Raw genomic sequence first — 7,235 nt, 5'->3', positions numbered from 1 at the left:
TTATTGTTTTCATGGGTTAAAATTGTGTTATTAATAATTTAAAAAATGGATAAAGAAAACTTACATTGCAGATAAAATATTAGTATTAAATGATAAATGGATTAGCAAGTACTTTTTAATAAAAAAATCTGTCCATTTGTCTTATTTATCCTAAAAGTGTGATGTTTTTTTTTTATAAAACAAACATAATTATTGTTCATTTGCTTATGACAATTTATTAGAAAAAATATTATTTAAAATAAATAAAACAGTAAAAATTATATTGCACCCAGATTTTTATAGCTCATAACTTGATGGTGGCTTTCAGATTTTTACTGTGTAGTTGTGCGTTAATCTTTTAGAATTTATTATATTTTTATTTAACAGCAAAAACATCTTGCTGTTAATAAAAATATTATATTTGCTATCCACTTTCTAAAAACAACACACATAAAACTGCTTTCAAAATATTTAAACCATAAAATCCTTATCACTAAAGGGTTTCGCGCAGTTTGCGTTATTAGCAAGAAAACAAGACCACACACAGCCCTCGTTAAGACCAGAAAAAATACCATAAATAACACCGAGTTTTATTCTATCATTAAGAGAATATTTCTTTGTTGTGAAATAATAAATCATCAGATCCACAAGATTCCCGTTGCAATGCAATACAACCTTGGACAAAGACCATCAAGCGAACATCGTTTTTTGAAGGCGCATACCTATTTCGCCGTTTTAAGAAGCGACTGCAGCAATTGACTGGATAATCGCTGCGTTAGCAAGCCTTGCAGCCCTAGATACTTAAGTTTGGACTCCGATGAGGAGAAGGTAGTCACCAGTCAGACAGACGCCCGTCACCCGCGGACAACATACGATCATGGACTCACGCACCCCGCCGCCAGCTTTTCCACCACCTCTCGGAGAATATACTGTCGCTGCCACACCAATCATAACTTTGAGAATCATTCACTGACATCATTCCTCCACTAGCTTTTCCGTCACCACTCGGAGAAAACATCTCGTCATTTATCGTCTGTCGCAACATATGTAAATATAATGTAATAAAACTCCAACTAGATTCCACCCTGAGTTTCACTGGCTAAAAAGTCACACCCCTAGAGTTTTCAAACCTTAAAATATTGTTTAAGTATATTTTAAATATTTAGTATGCTTTAATTATAGTTATATAACATTTAAGCATCATATTTCAACCATCATATTTAATTTTATTTCCGATTTAAGTATGGTGACTGCAGACTAATATCATATTTCTTATAAAATTTAGCAAAAAATGTTAATTTGTTGGAATGGGATGTTTGCATAGAGCGTAGTTAGATGTTATATTTTACAGAAATCGATTTAAGGTTTAGGTTGAATTCTTTTTATGTGAACATGATTCCTACAACTACAACTATTTTGCAATATCAGACCATAACGCTTCTACATAGATGCTTAATACTGAATTATTTATCTATTTTATTTTAAAACGTGTGCAGGCGCGATACAGAAAAAAAAAATACAAATAGGCAAAATACAATAAACAAAAATGTTTACAGAACATATAGAATAAATTATATATAATTTTAACTAGCCTACAAACTGCGATTACATGGATAGCAAAAAAATCAATACTATACTTCAATACATCAAAGAGACACCTCATGAGGTAAACATTCCCTACCAGCAGTTTGTAAAAGTGTCTTTCCAAGTACACTCGTTGACGCGACTCGAGCAAATCATATACCAGCATGCGTAAATAAAAGCTATGTATATTCCCATAATTACAGGTATCTAAAAATGTTTTTTTAACTATTATGGTAAAAGTCAGTCGGTTGCATTATTAGGTAACCAAACCAGAAAAGAATGATCAAGGGTACTGCGCACTAGATGCTTTCGAATTAAAACAACAATGGTTAGTTTGAACTTATCAGACGTTTTCGTACCAAATGACCTTCACCTAATCTCCATGTGTCCAGTCTCGGTGTCGCCAAGTCTATTTCAGCATTTAAATGTTCTGTTTTTGTTAGATGTTTTCAATCTTTCAACCTTACTTTGCACCACATCTAAAATATATTTGCCACTGTTACGTGAACAATTGATTTATTTACTGATGTTGGTTTGATTCAGTCCTTGCGTATTTAATAAATTGTATTTACCCTTTGACCTTATATATAAAATGTTTCTATAATATTTAAGATTAAGAAACCATATAAAAATCAAATAACGTTTAATAAAAACACAAAATAAAGTCGTATCTGATTTTAAATAAACCTGATAACAATATATTATACTTAGCGAAAATTAGGGTGATATTTATTTATTTTTGAAAAGGTCGCCCCTCGCAAATTAATCTGTCAACTCCGCGTCCTTAATTACCAAGGAATTCATTAGTACCTACAAACATTCGCGCAAAGTTCTCACCATAATTAAAAGCGTATCATTCGCGACGCCTCAAAACGTAAGCTTTTGTGAAATGGGCTACAATTTAGACCCATTATGCGAAGCTTTACGATTATATAAAGTAATTTATATTTAACCTTAGCATCGTAAGCATTTAAAAGATGAGACGAATAAGAATATATCTTTTACGTTGATACGTATTTTAAATATGTATGAATTTCTTTGAAAAGCAGTGCACGATAACGTTTAACATTAGTTCACTTTACGCTCCGTGGAAAAGACGGTTAATAATTATAACGTCTTTATTCTGCATTACAAAGAGACTAATTTAATTTTGCCACACAAATTTGCGAGCGAATTTAATAAACTACACTGTGGCGTATGTAAAGAGACATTCGTCTGCGAGTCTACGACGTTGTAAATATATACAGAGCCTGTATAATCAAGGAAATGTGTGGACATGTTGCATATAATATTATACTATATAAATTTGCTCTATTTTTATTTAATATATTTGTATAATACAAATGCATTCATCTAAGCGTAACGCTAACTTCATAAAGGCTATGTTTTTCAATAAATTGACTGAGCATTCTCCATAAAACAATTCATGGCGCATATTTGAGATAACGACATTGTTTATAGACTTCCGTCTCAATTTATATCGTATATTGAAATAACGATGTAAAAATGTAAAATAGCAACAGACATAGACAAACAAACTATTGCATAATTCTATACTAAAAAGCATCTACTATCCCTGCTTATGAAAAATATTCAACTCTCATCTCAAAAGAAAACATAAGCACTCATAGAAAAAAATACACCCACTTAGAAGCACTTGTGTTTGTATACAACATAGCAAATGTCCACTTACTCGTCTGACAGCGTATGCTTAAAATGATATACATTTACCCACATACATATTATTATATTAATCCAGTCGAGTAATAGTAATTACACAAGTAATACTTTAAACGGGCAAAATAAATTCGAAATACCATTTTCACTAAGGAAGAAAGGTCGAAATTCTATTTGGCAAAAGCTAAATAATACAAAAGGGGTTCAAGTGTACTTTCGGGGATACAAATCATTCGAAACGATTCTGACAGATAAAGGGGTCAGAATTTATTCAACGAAATACCATTATATCCGTTAAATTAAAATATCCACCGATAATCCGCTAGATTATCCGTTTCATAAAATAATATTTTTTATCAGTCGAATCTAATTTCACATTCAAGTTAAATACTTATAAGCTGTGGTGAATTTAATTCAGGTTTACGAATTATTAAATAGCTGTGATGAAAGCTCTAGGTGATTTTACATAACGATTATTAAACTGATTTAGTACCGCAAACCTGCGATGAGCAAATCCTATGAGACTAAATACTTCCATAAATTGTTATTTATTAATGAATAAATACAATTATACATAATTTTACTATTTTCGTACAAGCATTGAAATAAAAATGTAATTATTATATAACACATTATTATATATTTAATGGGTTTTTAAGGGTTGCGAAAAAGCGTTAGAATATCAAACCCAACTACGCTGAATAAGTCTTATAGTACTACTCAATATAAAGTTTTTAAAGTTATACAACTTTTTAAGCGGATGATACTTTGGTGCTTGTTCTAAAAGCAGCGAGATCCACCAATGTTTACGTCGCAAAAGCAGATTAAAGCTTCTCTATTGAGACATTCTTTAATTATTCTCTCACTCTGTTAAACTTTTTAACTATTATGTTATAATTCGTGCGATTTAAATTTATGGATTAAAATATAATATAACTAAATTTAGTAATAATAATACTGTTCCGCAAGATGTTTGCGGTAAAAACAGGATAATTTTTTTTTGCATTGTAACTTACGTTTTTAAATATTGTCGATTATTTTTTTTTTTTTATTTTTTTTTAATATTTATAAAATAATATTAGTCAGATTTTTATGTTTGATTACATTCTAACATACAAAGTGCATATTTAAATATTGTGAAGCTTTATAGTGTTTTTGCTTATATTTATATACTTTTGAAAAGAAAAAGTGAACTTTTTTTGAACTTATTTATTTTTAAATACTATTTTTAAATCATATAACTTTTGTGTAATAAAATAAAAAGTCCAAGATATTGAAGAAGATGTAGTATGGAAATTTTTTACGAAATATAAAACACCATTTAACAAGTATGTATATTTATTAAATAACATTTTATTTTTTTCATAAACATTTAAATTAGCATTATGATTGCATATATTTTTTATATAACAAAAAAAAAGGGGAGGGGGGTAAAGTTATTTTTTATTTCACACTACACCACTGGTGACATTTATATCATTAATTATAAACTATTATGTAATAAATGCTAATTTACAACCAATGAATGTCACTTTACACATGGGACTAGTTTTTAAAAATAGCGCATTATTATAAATAAAAATTAAATTCGTTTGTGGGGACCCGAACCCGTGGCAGCTGGGTTATCATTCCAGCGCCTTACGAACTACGCAGTTCCAGACTACGTTATTAAATAGTAAAAGGGATAATGAGGAAGATGTAAAATTAATAGTTGCTGGATGAAAATATAATTAGTTAATACAGTTTGTAGGTACTTATGAAGAATATCTATTTATAATATTAATCCATTGCATACAAATATATTTAAATGTGTATTAAAATACATTAAAAATATTAAAACACATTTAACAAATAAAAAATAGTGCTCATTTTTACATTTACATTTAGACTTCAATATAAATTTATAAATATAATATGTATTTTTAAAGTAAAGAAATATAATAATTAGCTTTTAGGATAAAATACTAACAAAATGATTTATTTTCAAGAGTAAATACATATTTATTTAATATAACTCAATTACTAACTGTTTGCATAAACGTCTTTTAAATTTTATTAATTTGATGTACCAATTTCAACATATTTTTTTTATTCTTTCATCATAATTGTATTATCCTCTTTTTGAGAAATATACTTTTTAAAATGAATTCACATCCGTACATAACAAATCTAATGAGCAAATCGTCTGCTACGCAGTGACCTTTCGGTGGGGGCAAACGTTTTTTCACACAGTATATGATGAACGAAACGAACGTAATTTATTTTATTACAACGATTCGCCCGTTCGAGTAGTACTAAATTATCCTCAAATACAATAAAGAAAAATCAGCAGGAGAGCTCTCTCTAATTTTCACAGAGAGAAGCACTAGACACGAGACAGAAAACGCATTTCACGAAACGTCCCATTAAATCGACATCTTGACAAAATCGACTTTGAAAATGGTGAATTTCGACACAATTACTTTTTTGTATCTCTTCTACAAAATAAGTCTTGGAAATGGTATATACACTTTATTTCCATAAATCTTCTCAATGGCATCAAAGTTTTTTAAATTTATATTAGCTCAAGAAAATGGTAAAATTTTAGTTCCATTTATATATTCAATGCTCAAAATTTAATTAGCAAATTTAGGAATAATAAGGGTAAACTCAGCAAATTTATGTTTTGAGATAATCGACTACACTAAGATTTGGGTGTGTTAAAATAGAGCAAACTAAACTCCATGTTCTCTAAATGTTTCTAATTACCATTTTTTATTGAGTGGTTGACCTATGGAAAATCACTTATCAGTTTCAGGCAATCCCATTTAAAAGCTGGATGGCTTGTGTAAGAAGAGAGATAGAAAATGCAATGATGTGTCACTTAGCAACGCTGAATGCTAGCTAGATTGATCAACTCTACAGTGACTCCATTTGTATCCCCAAATCAGTTCATTAGCATATTATAAATATTAAATTAGATCCCAGTGGTATTCCAAAATGAGCAAAAGACTATCGGACCAATACACATTAACGGTGTCAACTTTAGAAAATCAATAAAAAGCCGATAAGACCGTTTGAGAAACTGAAGTTGCTTAACTTCCGAAAAATAAGTTTATAAAAATCTTTTTGAAATTGTGTATATTCTATTATATATCGACCTGGTGGTCGTAAGGCACAAGAGGTTGAGGACCATGGAATGACGAGAACGAAAACCGTGTTGTTGGTCCACTACAGCTTGTCAATAGTGATTATAAATATATATTTGTGAAGAATTATATAAAACAATTTAGTAAGTGCTGATAGACACGTTTGCTTTTAAAGTTACATTGAATATAAAAATGTATTTTAAAAAGCATATGCATCATAGCTACAATGATTTATTTTAGTTTTATTTATCAAAAATATACATATAATTCACTGAGTTCGTTGATTATAATATTTCAGGTTTATTGCGTAATATATCACATATTTTATGATATAAAGTTGAAATATCATTTCGTATGATAAATTTATTAAGGGATAAAATGTAATTCACAGATTATATATTTCACACATATAAATTTCAAATGTCACGTGCGAAAAAACCGAATAGCATTACCGCAGAAAAAGCACGTATGAAATGTTATAGTTGTAACTACTTCAAAATATTCTATAGAAATGAAATAAAATGATAATTTGAGACAAATGGATTTAAACCAGAGACAATGTAAATATTTTACAAAACGAAAATCTAAACCTAGCCTTTTACAATGCATAATATTTCGTCATGTTAAAAATAGAAAATAGTTACGTTAAAAATATAATTGTACATAATAAATTAATAAAAAACACTAATCTGAAACAGATTTTATGTACACGATACAATATATAAGAGAAAGTATAACAATACCACCTTGTTAAAGAGTTTTAATTAAAATATCAAATATATTGTAATTTCAAAGCAATTTTCTCGAAATACACGTATGCAGTCTCTCGCTTGCGTTAATTGAAAATTCCAAGACTGGGATCAAGGT

The sequence above is a fragment of the Plectrocnemia conspersa genome, unplaced genomic scaffold, assembly GCF_051122295.1.
Source record: "Plectrocnemia conspersa isolate PC_06_02 unplaced genomic scaffold, ASM5112229v1 ptg000014l, whole genome shotgun sequence".
Taxonomy (NCBI): Eukaryota; Metazoa; Arthropoda; class Insecta; order Trichoptera; family Polycentropodidae; genus Plectrocnemia; species Plectrocnemia conspersa.
The sequence above is the reverse complement of the archived record's forward strand: the minus strand, read 5'-3'. Positions refer to the sequence as shown.